This window comes from Leuresthes tenuis, unplaced genomic scaffold, assembly GCF_036924035.1.
Source record: "Leuresthes tenuis unplaced genomic scaffold, fLeuTen1.0.hap1 SCAF_19, whole genome shotgun sequence".
Lineage (NCBI taxonomy): Eukaryota > Metazoa > Chordata > Actinopteri > Atheriniformes > Atherinopsidae > Leuresthes > Leuresthes tenuis.
In genome coordinates, this window is record NW_027325373.1 from 22,186,645 (window position 1) to 22,201,842 (window position 15,198).

The window sequence follows — 15,198 nt, forward strand, 5'->3', positions numbered from 1 at the left end:
TTGTTTAGATCTATCGAGACATTGATAAATATGAAGGACAAAGCCATTTTAACATAGTTTGAGTGAAGGAATTAATTTTATAGATAAAATCCCAAATCATGCAGAACTCCTCAAAAGGGGCGGATGGCTTAATCACAAGTGTGGTTCTTTCTCATTCAGGGTAAAATGAGGAAGTTTATGATTAAAATATATGTAGAAATGGGTACATATGAAGGACAAAGCCGTTTTAACATAGTTTGAGTGAAGGAATTCATTTTATAAAAAAATCCCAAATCATGCAGAACGTATGAAAAGAAGCTTATTCTCGGATTCCTGATCCTTCAGTGTTGCTCTTTCTTCTACTGCAAAATACAATGTTGTTCTTTGTTGAAGTCGATCTAGACATTGATAAATATGAAGGAAAAAGCAGTTTTAACTTGGTTTGAGTGAATGAATTCATTTTATACATAAAATCCGAAATCGTGCAGAACAAAAATAAGCTTATTCTCGGATTCCTAAAACTTTGGATTTGCTCTTTCTCTTACTGCAAAGTACAACGTTGTTTTTTGTTGAAATCTATCTAGAAATAAATACCAGCCGAACATCTCTGCTGCCGCTTTTGATAATTTATGGTTGGGCTTTCGCACCTTATCTTGCCCATTTTTCAGTAATTTTGGGTGGACATTCAGACCTTCTTACAGCCGAACACCTCCGCTGCCGCTTTTGATCATACATTGTCGGGCATTCGCACCTTCTCTTACCCACTTTTTACAAACTTTAGTCGGACATTCACACATTCTTGCAGCTGAACTAACTCCGCTCCCTGTTTTGATCATGTGTGGTCTGGCGATACTACCTTTTCTTACCCGTTTGTGAGTAATTAAGGCTGGACATTCACACCTTCTTGCAGCCGAACACAACCTCTCCCGCTTTTGATGATATATGGTCCGGCATTTTTACCTTTTCTAACACATTTTTTGGCAATTATGGGTCGGACTTTAAGACCTTCTTGCTGCTGAACACCTCCGCTCATGCTTTTGATGATGTATAGTCGGGCTTTCGAGCCTTTCCTTCCCCGCTTTTTACAAATTATTGTTGGACATTCAGACCTTCTTGCAGCCGAAAACCTCCACTCCCTCTTTTGATCATACATTGTCGGGCATTCGCACCTTTTCTTACCCGCTTTTTACAAACCAGGGTCAAAATTTCACACCTTTTAGTAGCCGATCAACTCCGCTCCCGCTACTGTTTGTGTACAGTTGGGTATTTTAACCTTTTCTTAATCGCTTTTTACGAACTATGGTCGGACATTCACACCTTCTTGTAGCCGAACACATCCACTCCTGCTTTTGATGATGTATGGTTGGGCATTCGTACCTTTTCTTACCCATTTTGCAGTAATTATGGGTGGACATTCACACCTTCTTGCATTTGAACACCTCCTCTCCCGCTTATGATCATGTGCGGTTTGATATTCGAAAATTCTCTTTCATGTTTTCTAGCAATTATTGATGGACATTCAGACCTTCTTGCAGCTGAACACCTCCGCTCCCGCTTTTGATGATGTATAGTCGGGCTTTCGAGCCTTTTCTTCCCCGGTTTTTACAAATTATGGTTGGACATTCAGACCTTCTTGCAGCCGAAAACCTCCGCTCCCTCTTTTGATCATACATTGTCGGGCATTCGCACCTTTTATCACCCGCTTTTTACAAACCAGGGTCAGACTTTCACACATTTTAGTAGTGGAACAACTCTGCCCCCGCTATTGATTGTGTACAGTCGGGTATTTTAACCTTTTCTTACCCGCTTTTTACCAACTATGGTCGGACATTCACACCGTCTTACAGCGGAACACCTCCGCTCCCTCTTTTGATGGTGTATGTTCGGACATTTGAACCTTTTCTTACCCGCTTTTTACAAACTATGGTCGGACATTCAAACCTTCTTGTAGCCGAACACATCCAGTCCTGCTTTTGATGATGTATGGTTGGGCATTCGTACCTTTTCTTACCCATTTTGCAGTAATTATGGGTGGACATTCACACCTTCTTGCATTTGAACACCTCCTCTCCCGCTTATGATCATGTGCGGTTTGATATTCGAAAATTCTCTTCCATGTTTTCTAGCAATTATTGATGGACATTCAGACCTTCTTGCAGCTGAACACCTCCGCTCCAGCTGTTGATGGTGTATAGTCGGGCTTTCGAGCCTTTTCTTCCCCGATTTTTACAAATCATGGATGGACATTCAGACCTTCTTTCAGCCGAAAACCTCCGCTCCCTCTTTTGATCATACATTGTCGGGCATTCGCACCTTTTCTTACCCGCTTTTTACAAACCATGGTGGGACTTTCACACCTTTTAGTAGCGGAACAACTCTGTTCCCGCTATTGATTGTGTACAATCGGGTATTTTAAGCTTTTCTTACCTGCTTTTTGCCAACTATGGTCGGACATTCACACCTTCTTACAGCGGAACACCTCCGCTCCCTCTTTTGATGGTGTATGTTCGGGCATTCGAACCTTTTCTTACCCGCTTTTTACAAACTATGGTCAGACATTCAAACCTTGTAGCCGAACACATCCACTCCTGCTTTTGATGATGTATGGTTGGGCATTCAAACCTACTTGTTGCCCGCTTTTCATTAATTATGGGTGGACATACACACCTTGTCACAGCCACACACCTCCGCTCCCTGTTTTGATCATGTATGGTTGGACATTCGCACCTTTTCCCACCCGCTTTTTACTATGGTCGGCCATTCACAGCTTCGTCTCCACCATACTTGTATGGTGGGATATTCACAGCCACTTGCATCCGAAGACCTCCGCCCCCACTTTTGTTGATATTTAGTCGGTCATTCGCAGCTTACCCGCTTTTGGCAAACTATGGCCTTCTTGCAGCCAAACACCTCTGATCTCGCTTTTGATGATGTAAGGTTTGGCATTCAGACCTTGCTTCACCTGCTTTTCACCAAATATAGTCGGACATTCACACCTTCTTGCAGCCGAACACTTCCGCTCCACCTTTTAGTGTTCTATGGGGTATTCACACCTTTTTTTTCACCGCATTTTATAGATTATGGTTGGAAATTCTCACCCACTCTTATCCGAAGACCTCTCCTCCTGCTTTGGTTAATATATAGTCGGGCATTCGAACCTTTTCTTACCTGCTTTTTACAAATTATGGTCGAACATTCACACCTACTTGCAGCCGAACACCTCCGCTCCCGCTTTTGATGGTGTATAGTCGGGCTTTCGAGCCTTTTCTTCCCCGGTTTTTACAAATTATGGTTGGACATTCAGACCTTGCAGCCGAATACTTCCGCTCCACCTTTTAGTGATGTATGGTTGGCATTTGCACCTTTTCTTACCCTCTTTTTATACTGATTGCTGAAGATTAAGTTGTTCTTTCTCAAATTACAAATTTTTTTTAATTGTTGAAACTTGATTTGGAGTGGATAAATAAGGAGGACAAACAGTTTTAAGTCAGGCTGATAGAAGGAATTAATTTTATAGCAAAATCTGTATTTCGTCATATGTCGAGAGATGCTTATTGCTGAAGAAGTTCTTTCTCATTCTACAAAGTACAACGTTGTTTATCGTTGAAACTTGATTAGACATGAATAAATATGAACGACAAAGCAGTCTTAACTTGGTTTGAGTTAAGGAATTCGTTTTATAGGAGAATCCGAATTCGTGCATAACTCGTAAAATAGAGCTTATTTTCGGATTCCTGAAGAATGAGTCTGGTTCTTTCTCATAATACAAAGTTTGTTGTTTATTGTTGAAACTTCATCAGAAGTGAAGAAATTTTAAGTCAGTTTGATAGAAGGATTTTATTTTATAGCAAAATCTGTATTCCTTCATATCTCCTCGAGAGAAGCTTATTGCTGAAAATTAGGTCTTGTTCTTTTTCATACTACAAAATACAGTGTTGTTTATTGTTGAAACTAGATTAGAAGTAGATAAATATGAAGAACAAAGCAGTTTGAACTTGGTTTGAGAGAAGGAATTAATTTTATTGCAAAATCCGAATTCATGCATAACTCGTCAAATAGATAGTGATGTGTCGTTCGTGAGCGATTCGTTCGATATGAACTAATTTTTTATATGACTCGGGAGTAACGAGTTGTCTCAGTGAGTGATTCGTTCATTTTCATTTAGTACCCTTCCTCACCACATGGCAGGCGACAGCTTCATAAGCTCAGTCAGCAGGACAGGAAACAGTATTGATTCGTTCACGACTCAACTCCTCGGGTGACGGGTCCTCGCACAGGAAACAGTATTGATTCGTTCATGACTCAACTCCTCGGCTGACGGGTCCTTGCACAGGAAACAGTATTGATTCGTTTACGACTCAACTCCTTGGGTCTTCGTTCATTTGTCACTTTTCAAATTCTACGTTTCATTTGACAGGCTGAAGAGCAGTAGGCACAACAGTTCGTTCACAAACCGGATCATTAATCTCATAGACTATTCTACCATCAACAACTTGGAAACCACAATCGACTCTCTAGATGCAGAAAAAGCATTTGATGGAGTGAACTGGAAATTTTTATTCACAGCATTAAACAAATTCGGGTTTGGGTCACACTTTATCAACTGGATAAGGATATTAAATAGCTCCCCAAATACATGTGTCAGGACAAATGATCAAACTTCTCCAAGCTTCAGTCAGCAGAGAGGTACACGATAGGGTTGCCCACTTTCTCCCTCACTTTTTGCTATTTTCATCAAACCTTTAGCAGCTTCTATCAGACAAGATAGAAATATTAAAGGCATCCAATCCCAAAATATTGAGCATAAAATAAGTCTTTATGCTGATGATGTATTACTTTTCCTTCAGAACTCACAGATGTCTCTCACTCACATGATCACACTCATAAATAAATTCTCAGCACTTTCTGACTACTCTATCAACTGGTCTAAGACCACAGTTCTGCCCATTAACTGTAGGGTCCAGAATATACCTGCGATCACTTTACAGTCAGGAAATATTAGATATTTAGGCATAAACATTTCCTCCAGGCTCTCAGAGCTAACAAAGCTAAATTAAGTGCAATTATTAAAGAGAGTAGAGGACGATCTCTCTCATTGGAAGTCCTTACCTATATCACTTATGGGGAGAGTTACAACCATTAAAATGATGTTACTACCAAAAGTTAACTATATGTTCTCAATGATCCCCATAAAACCATCTGCTACTTGGTTTAAGTCACTAGATTCATGCATCTCCAAATTTCTGTGGAAAGACAAACCACCACGTATTAGTTTAAAAACCCTACAGACAGTGGTGGATTAGATTTACCTAATTTTCAGCACTATTCCTTAGCCAATAGGTTACAATATATATCAAAATGGTGTAAACCTTGTTGTTGTCACAGTTCCCAGAGACGTTGTAATCGTTGAGGATTCTATATTCACCCCCTCATTAGAGGCACGTGTTGCAGATTGATGACACTGAATCTTCTTCTCTGTTCATTGCTGGCATCATTCCCAGCATCCTTTTGTATTTCTGGTTTGTCAGTCCTCTCTCTTCGTTCACCGGAGTCTTCGTCTCTTTGTCCTTGAGTTTGGGGATTTTTTCTTCTTTTGATGCCTTGACACAGTGTGACAGGTGATACCACGTGGGAGATCCTTTAACTTGGACTGCTGTCCCTGTGCTGCGAAATGGCTGTGCTGCTCAAATGGTCTCTCCTTCATCATATACACAGTTATTTATACATCACCTTCCACCATGAAGCGTTGTCCCTTTTTGTTTCTCTCTTTGTTCTTAAAATGCTTTTATGCATGTCTAAAACCAATCCATTAAATTAGATCATTTTGGCACTAAAGCGATCTACAATGTGCTTGGTCGCAATGCTGCTCATCTGTGGTAAACAGCTCTTCAGAAAGGCATTCTTCAATTTATTTCACTAATTTTATGTAATAATTTTGTGATTTCCTACAAAACTACACTTCTTCTCCCATCTGTCTGAGTATTTAATATTGTCTGGGTCCTGTTAAAACATGTATTTTTCTCATCTAATTCCTTGTTTGCTTTAAAACAAGTATTCCCCATTTTCTATCCCTTCAGTAGCCAACCAGTTTGTATGGAGTACACTGGAGCAACTTGACTGATCAGTAAAACACTGCTTTTGTTGTCACCGCAAGGCTTCCCCCGTCGGTTGTTTCACTGAGACACTACTGAGTAACTATAACTCAACACAGTTTATACACATAACATTCATATACATACTAACAAACAAACAAACAATTATTTATCGCAATTTTCTCATCTCTGTTTGAACGTACACCCAGGTAAATATTCCTGTAGTCTTCTCATACCGACTATGGACCCATTCATTGTTTAACTTCACTGTTTTGCAAATCCTAATAGAATATTACACATTGACATTGAACTTTACTGGATAAGCAGGTCTTCATTGCATTCAGCAGCCTATATGTGAGCATCTATGTGTAAGCTGTTCTTCTTTGCATTTATCAGCAGCAAGCAATTCTTCATTGCACATCCATATGAAAATAGTAAAACAATTCCAATGCGTTAGCAAAACCTTCTATATCAGGAGTGTCTATCATGATGCTGGGAATAGAACCTGTTTCCCAGAATAGTTCAACCTTCATTACTCAACTGATCATAACTCCGCAATGAGCACATTTCAAAGTATCATTCCTCTACGTGTATTCAAAAATCTATGTGTAAATGTTTAATATTTCTTATATTTGTTGATGTCATTCTGTGTGCATGTGGCCTAAACCCAATCTCTGTGTGGCAATTTTAATTTAAACAAGTTGAACTCTGCCTCTGATCATTTAAAAAAGGTGTGTACCAATATCAACCTTTCTCAGGTAATTACTGATCCTACAAAACCAAACTTAAGAGATCCTTCAAGGTTGTCCCTGATTGGCTCAATCTTAACAAATCAAAGGTAGAAAATCCGCAGTATCTGAACTTGGTGTTAGTTATCACTGCTCAATAGCCTGTATCAGAATTGCAAAAATGAAAACATTAGGTCCACGCTTGGTATCCAGATCCTGAAACATCTCCATGAGCAGGCTTTTTTTTTAACTGATCTGTTGAATAGTTATACTTTTTGTAAATCTTCTAATTCCATAGTTGATAAACACGCCCCTTTTAAAAAGTATAGAACTTAGAACAGGTCTAGTCCCTGGCTTTCGACAGAACTGTCTTCTTTACTTTTTTTTTTTTTCCCCTTATCATGTTCAGCATTATGGCAGCAGAATTGTAGTCTGAATACCTTTGATGCCAAACAGATTTGCTTTGCCAAGGGAAGTTTTATAAATGTAAAGCTCCCCTTGATGCCCATTTATTTATTTCTGTTTACAATATATGACATGTAATAGAACTGAACCGGACCGGGGGACAAGGAAAGAAGAAGAGGAAAGAAGAGGAAACAGAACAAAAATAGAAACAAAAACCAGACAACCAGCTGCTACACCTGTAAAAAACAAAACAGACAACAATACATGGCCTCTGAGGAGAATCCAGCCTTAGCGCCAGGAGCACCTGAAAGCAGACAAGCAGAGAAAAAACAAACACACAAACAAACAAAAACAAGCACAAGAAGCGGCAATCGCATACAACACAGCTGTGGATATAGATGACCTGAGACGACATGATAATACATCAACTGCTTAGCGACCATGCTACTGGACTAATGAATGTGGTTGTGTGTGTGTGAGAACATGCAACACCCATGGCACAGGACCTACATGATAACCGTGCTTAGTGCTTAGCGGGCACACCAGGGGGCCAGTAGCCCCCCAGCCACCACAGACCCCAAACCAGCAGAACAATTAATTAATCCTCCTGGCCCCTCCCGCCCCGAGCAGCAACCAGGAAGCAGGGGTGTGCGAAGAAGACCCCTCCCCTCACCCTTCTGGCTCTTCAATATTTTCTAATAGTGAGCAATTAAAATTGAGGGGCAGCCAAACTTGTAGAACTGGGAGCGTGGCCCTCTGGGCAGCCTACATACCCAAAGAGCCCCGCCCACCAGATGCCACTCAGTGTAACCATCCCCCAAGACCTAATGTGTGTGTGTGAGTGTGTTTGATAAGTAGTAATGTCTAAGGTGTAATTAAAACAGGGGCGGGGAACTGCAGAGTGCAACTACTGCAGAGTCCACTACACCCCACCGAACACACACGCCCCCAAAACCCTTCATGTGTGAGTGTGTGCTGTGTACAGGAGCCAGAAGGGAGAGGGGTTTGGGGATATACACCGGGGGAGCTACTCTCCCCCAGAGAGGGCAGCCAGGGACTGGCTGCAATAGGCATCCCCGCTATCAGGGAGCCAACACAGGACAGGAGGGCCTGATGTCTACCAGGCTCGGGGCCTGCAGCGACCATATTACGGGAGCTACAGTACCCCCAGAAGATACCCATCCCGCCCCAACCCACTCAACCCAACCCCACCCCGGAGGACCTCTACAAAAAACAAACAAACAACAACAAAAAACAAACAAACAAACCACCCGGTCACAACAGTCGCAGCAGCCTGAGCCTGAGACCCACCATCACCCAGGCCCCCCCAGGCCCCCCCTCAACAGGTGCGCTCTTGTGAAAAAGCAAACAGCGGCAGCAACAAAAACACCACGGGAACACCGTATTGAGGCTTTGTTCTAACCGCTCATTTGATATGGCGTTTCTTTCAAGCAATTCTCCCGGTTAGCCCGCACTCGGCTCGCTCCCAGAGCCGTGTTAAATTCTACTTCGCATTCACTCTCTTTTCTCAGCAGACTAAAAGAAAGTTTCATCTTGGGCTCCCTGAAACTTCCATCCTGCACCGCTGTTTGCTTTTTCACAAGAGTAGAGAAGAGCGCACCGTTCCCAGCGGCACTGCAGTACCGGGTCAATGCTTGGAGTGAACGGAGCAAGCTACTTTTTCAACTCCTATTGCTAAAAATCCATTTAATATGTAGTCCTCGTATAGAGGACATATCAGATATTAAACTGATAAGAACAGATACTACACTTGATCTTAGCCAAAAGGCCGAGAAGCGATAACTGTCCACTGGTTCACGTCCGAGGGCCCTTCCTGGCACAATGCGCACTTGTAGCGGTGTTCTTTTCATGGCCATAGGTGGCCAGAGTGTCACTTTGCACCACCCGCTGCACTGAGCACTCTTCAGCCCTTTTAAATGGTATAACTTTGCACTCCCGCACGCTCCAGCGAGCACCATTCAAGCAACAACTTTGCACTCCAGCTTCGAACATCGGCACAGTCGCAACAAGTAAGGCGACTCTACTCAGAGAAGTCACTCTGCACAGTAACAAGATTTCTTTTGCACAGACAGAAAGGGCTTCACCGGCAAAGGTAAAGCCTGCCAAAAATAGAAACAACTCATTAGTGCTGCTCTCCACAGAAATCTTTAGTAAAAGGCGAAAGACTTGTCATTATGAAGAGAAACCAGAGTACGATTATCCGTCACTGCGGGAGCAGGGCATCAGGCTAGTTGGCATAGCCACCTTCCCCATGGTGAGCTTTGCTTGGTTGAGACGCTTGCTCCCCCCCCTTGCTCCTCGGCTGACCAAGTAGGAACAATCGGGCCCTATTCGATGGCTGCCTTGTCTTTTACTCTGTGCAAAAGACAAGGCAGCCACAAACACCACGGGAACACCGTATTGAGGCTTTGTTCTGACCGCTCATTTGGTGTCGCGTTTCTTTCAAGCAATTCTCTCGGTTAGCCCGCACTCGGCTCGCTCCCAGAGCCGTGTTAAAGTCTACTTCGCATTCACTCTCTTTTCTCAGCAGACTCTTGGGATTTTATCTATAAAATGAATTCCTTCACTCAAACTATGTTAAAACTGCTTTGTCCTTCATATTTACCATGTCTTGAAAGATTTAAACAAAAAAAACAACGTTGTACTTTGCAGTAAAAGAAAGAGCAAATCTAAAGTTTCAGGAATCCGAGAATAAGCTTACTTTCATGAGTTCTTCACGATTTCGGATTTTGCTATAAAATTAATTCCTTCACTCAAACTAAATTAAAACTGCTAAACCGCTAATCTGTTACATGTAAGGCAGATGTCAAATTCACCGAAATAGGATTATTCGGTATTCGGCCAATCGAGCTGAAGCAGCTTCGGTAAAAGAGTATAAGTTGAAGAGTTTGTGAATAAAGGTGTGCGCACACATAGTGAGCTGTAGGAAAATAGGCAGGGAGCAATGCCGGGTGGGGTATATGTTCTTGTATGTCTTCTGACTGTTTGATTTGAATGTGTTGTGTAAGTGTCCTGTTGAATGTTACATGTTTGGGCTTTGACACTTCACTGTGGTTGTTAACTGTGTGGTGTGACCTGAAATGTTATATGTTTGGGCTGTGTGACATGCTTAATGCTTGTCAGTAGCTAACCACTTATTCATATATAGCAACTGACAACATAAGAAGTCTGGACATACTTTGATAGTAGTTGTAGAAGTATCCTTATTGATAATAGATAAACTAATTCATATTGATAGAACAGTAGATGAACAGGTGCCTGCACATGTCTCACGAAAATAAAATGGGTGTATGATTGCTGACGGCAGAGCAATACTGCCAAACTTATGAGTTCTTGTGGCAAACTTGATTCAGTGTCTTGACGTGTATACGCTGTTTCGCTGACTTGATTGTCACAAGAAACAAAGTGTGTTTGATAAGATCCGACCATTTTATTACGGGAGGATCAGTATGTATGGATTCTGATGTGACTGATAAACCCATTCGTATCGTAAGCATAATCTAATACGTGAGACAACGCCCTGGTACACAATCAAAAAAAAAAAAAGAGAGAGCGGTTTTGTGTCCCGACAGTCCATAATGTAGAAAAGAGAGAAAAAAGCCTTTCTGATTTGGTGTGTGTGCTCATAGTGCAGAGTGTAGAGAAAAGAAAGCCGTTTTGGTGTCACGGGTGTTGTGACTTACACACACACATTTCTAAATTGAGAAAGGAAATTATTTTAGAGGAAGTACTAGAGATTAGATCTCACATTTGTTGATAGGCATTCATGAGAAAGAACCAGACTCATTCTTCAGGAATCCGAAAATAAGCTCTATTTTAAGAGTTATGCACAAATTCGGATTCTCCTTTAAAACGAATTCCTTAACTCAAACCAAGTTAAGACTGCTTTGTCCTTCATATTTATTCATGTCTAATCAAGTTTCAATGATAAACAACAACGTACTTTGGAGAATGAGAAAGAACTTCTTCGGCAATAAGCATCTCTCGACAAATGACGAAGTACAGATTTTGCTATAAAATTATAATATTCTGAGAAAATATCCTTATTTATCCACTTCAAATCAAGTTTCAATAATTAAAAAAAATTTGTAGTTTGAGAAAGAACAACTTAATCTTCAGCAATCAGTATAAAAAGAGGATAAGAAAAGGTGCAAATGCCAACCATACATACCTAAAAGGTGGAGCGGAAGTATTCGGCTGCAAGTAGGTGTGAATGTCCGACCATAATTTGTAAAAAGCGGGTAAGAAAAGGTTCGAATACCCGACTATATATTAACAAAAGCAGGAGGAGAGGTCTTCGGATGAGAGTGGGTGAGAATTTCCAACCATAATCTATAAAATGCGGTGAAAAAAAAGGTGTGAAGGCCCCATAGAACACTAAAAGGTGGAGCGGAAGTGTTCGGCTGCAAGAAGGTGTGAATGTCAGACTATATTTGGTGAAAAGCAGGTGAAGCAAGGTCTGAATGCCCAACCTTACATCTTCAAAAGCGAGATCAGAGGTGTTTGGCTGCAAGAAGGTCATAGTTTGCCAAAAGGTGCGAATGACCGACTAAATATCAACAAAAGTGGGGGCGGAGGTCTTCGGATGCAAGTGGGTGTGAATATCCCACCATACAAGTATGGTGGAGAGGAAGCTGTGAATGGCCGACCATAGTAAAAAGCGGGTGAGAGAAGGTGCGAATGTCAAACAATACATAATCAAACAAGGGAGCGGAGGTGTTCCGCTGTAAGAAGGTGTGAATGTCCGACCATAGTTGGTAAAAAGCGGGTAAGAAAAGGTTAAAATACCCGACTGTACACAATCAATAGTAGGAGCAGAGTTGTTCGGCTACTAAAAGGTGTGAAAGTCCGACCATGGTTTGTAAAAAGCAGGTAAGAAAAGGTGCGAATACCCGACAATGTATGATCAAAAGAGGGAGTGGAGGTTTTCGGCTGAAAGAAGGTCTGAATGTCCAACCATAATTTGTAAAAACCGGGGAAGAAAAGGCTGGAAAGCCCGACTATACACCATCAAAAGCGGGAGCGGAGGTGTTCATCTGCAAGAAGGTCTGAATGTCCATCAATAATTGCTAGAAAACATGAAAGAAAATTTTCGAATATCAAACCACACATGATCATAAGCGGAAGCGGAGGTGTTCGGATGCAAGATATTGTGAACGTCCGACCAAAGTTTGTAAAAAGCAGTTAAGAAAAGGTTTGAATATCTAACCAAACATAATCAAAAGCGGGAGCAGAGCTGATCGACTGCAAGTAGGTGGGAATGTCAGATCATAATTTGCAAAAAGCTGATGAGAAAGGGTAGGAATGCCCGACTATACACCATCAATTGCGGTAGCAGAGTTGTTCGGCTGTGAGTAGGTGTGAATCTCCGACCATAATTGCTGAAAAATGTGTTAGAAAAGGTAAGAATGCCGGACCATACATCATCAAATAAGGGATAGGTCGTATTCGGTTGCAAAAAGGTTTGACTGTTCGACTAAAGTTTGTAAAAAGCGGGTAAGACAAGGTGCGAATGCCTGACAATGTATGATCAAAAGCGGGAGCGGAGGTGTTCAGCTGCAAGAAGGTCTAAATGTCCATCAATAATTGCTTGAAAACATGAAAGAAAATGTTCGAAAATCAATCTGCACATGATCATAAGTGGGAGAGGAGTTGTTCAGCTGCAAGAAGGTGTGAATGTCCACCCATAATACCTGAAAAATGGGTAAAAAAAAGGTGCGAATGCCCAACCATACATCATCAAAAGCAGGAGTGGATGTGTTCGGCTACAAGAAGGTTTGAATGTCCGAGCATAGTTTGTAAAAAGCGGGAAAGAAAAGTTTCGAATGCCCGACTATACACCATCAAAAGCGGGAGCGGAGGTGTTCCGCTGTAAAACGGTGTGAATGTCAGACCATAGTTGGTAAAAAGCGGGTAAGAAAAGGTTAAAATACCCGACTGTACACAATCAATAGCGGGAGCGGAGTTGTTCGGCTGCAAGAAGGTTTGAAAGTCCGACAATGGTTTGTAAAAAGCGGGTAAGAAAAGGTTCGAATTTCCGAATATACACCATCAAAAGCGGAAGCGGAGGTGTTCGGATGCAAGAAGATGTGAACGTCCGACCAAAGTTTGTAAAAAGCAGTGAAAAGCGAGAAAAAGCTTTTCGTGAGTTCTGCATGATTTGGGATTTTGCTTTTAAAATGCATTTCTTCACTCAAACTATGTTAAAACTGATTTGTCCTTCATATTTACCATGTCTAGAAAGATCTAAACAAAAAAAAAACAACGTTGTACTTTGCAGTAAAAGAAAGAGCAAATCTAAAGTTTCAGGAATCCGAGTATAAGCTTGCTTTCATGAGTTCTGCACGATTTCGGATTTTGCTATAAAATGAATTGCTTTGCTCAAACCAAGTTAAAACTGCTTTGTCCTTCCATATTTATCAATGTTTAGATCAACTTCAACAAAGAAAAACATTGGACTTTGCAGTAGAAGAAGTTGAAATCCATCTACACATTGATAAATATGAAGGACAAAGCAGTTCCCACTTTGCCCATAAGAAAATAAGCTTATTCTCGGATTCCTGATCCTTCAGTGTTGCTCTTTCTTCTACTGCAAAATACAATGTTGTTCTTTGTTGAAGTCGATCTAGACATTGATAAATATGAAGGACAAAGCAGTTTATACTTGGTTTGAGTTAAGGAATACATTTTATACATAAAATACCAAATCATGCAGAACGTATGAAAAGAAGCTTATTCTCGGATTCCTGATCCTTCAGTGTTGCGCTTTCTTCTACTGCAAAATACAATGTTGTTCTTTGTGGAAGTCGATCTAGACATTGATAAATATGAAGGACAAAGCAGTTTATACTTGGTTTGAGTGAAGGAATTCATTTTATACATAAAATCCCAAATCATGCAGAACGCATGAAAATAAGCTTATTCTCGGATTCCTAAAACTTTTGATTTGCTCTTTCTTTTACTGCAAAGTACAACGTTGTTTTTTTTTTTTAGATCTATCGAGACATTGATAAATATGAAGGTAAACGCCGTTTTAACATAGTTTGAGTGAAGGAATTAATTTTATAGATAAAATCCCAAATCTTGCAGAACTCCTCAAAAGGGGCGGATGGCTTAATCACAAGTGTGGTTCTTTCTCATTCAGGGTAAAATGAGGAAGTTTATGATTTAAATATATGTAGAAATGGGTACATATGAAGGACAAAGCCGTTTTAACATAGTTTGAGTGAAGGAATTCATTTTATAAAAAAATCCCAAATCATGCAGAACGTATGAAAAGAAGCTTATTCTCGGATTCCTGATCCTTCAGTGTTGCTCTTTCTTCTACTGCAAAATACAATGTTGTTCTTTGTTGAAGTCGATCTAGACATTGATAAATATGAAGGAAAAAGCAGTTTTAACTTGGTTTGAGTGAATGAATTCATTTTATACATAAAATCCGAAATCGTGCAGAACTCATGAAAATAAGCTTATTCTCGGATTCCTAAAACTTTTGATTTGCTCTTTCTTTTACTGCAAAGTACAACGTTGTTTTTTTGTTTAAATCTATCGAGACATTGATAAATATGAAGGTAAAAGCCGTTTTAACATAGTTTGAGTGAAGGAATTAATTTTATAGATAAAATCCCAAATCATGCAGAACTCCTCAAAAGGGGCGGATGGCTTAATCACAAGTGTGGTTCTTTCTCATTCAGGGTAATATGAGGAAGTTTATGCTTGAAATATATGTAGAAATGGGTACATATGAAGGACAAAGCAGTTTTAACTTAGTTTGAGTGAAGGAATTCATTTTATAACAAAATCCGAAATCGTGCAGAACTCATGAAAGTAAGCTTATATTCCTGAAACTTTAGATTTGCTCTTTCTTTTACTGCAAAGTACAACGTTGTTTTTTGTTGAAATCTATCTAGACATTGATAAATACCAGCCGAACATCTCTGCTGCCGCTTTTGATAATTTATGGTTGGGCTTTC

The 15,198-nt window shown here is 40.5% G+C and overlaps 2 non-coding genes across 2 annotated transcripts; both read right to left on the reverse strand.

Annotated features, from left to right (window-relative positions):
• Nucleotides 1-8,814: 8,814 nt before the first annotated feature.
• LOC140277624 (U2 spliceosomal RNA) lies at nucleotides 8,815-9,005 on the reverse strand. Its single transcript, XR_011909129.1, has one exon. It is a non-coding gene; the product is annotated as a U2 spliceosomal RNA (small nuclear RNA).
• Nucleotides 9,006-9,309: 304 nt separating this feature from the next.
• Nucleotides 9,310-9,419, reverse strand: LOC140277663 (U5 spliceosomal RNA). The gene has a single exon (XR_011909162.1). It is a non-coding gene; the product is annotated as a U5 spliceosomal RNA (small nuclear RNA).
• Nucleotides 9,420-15,198: the final 5,779 nt, after the last annotated feature.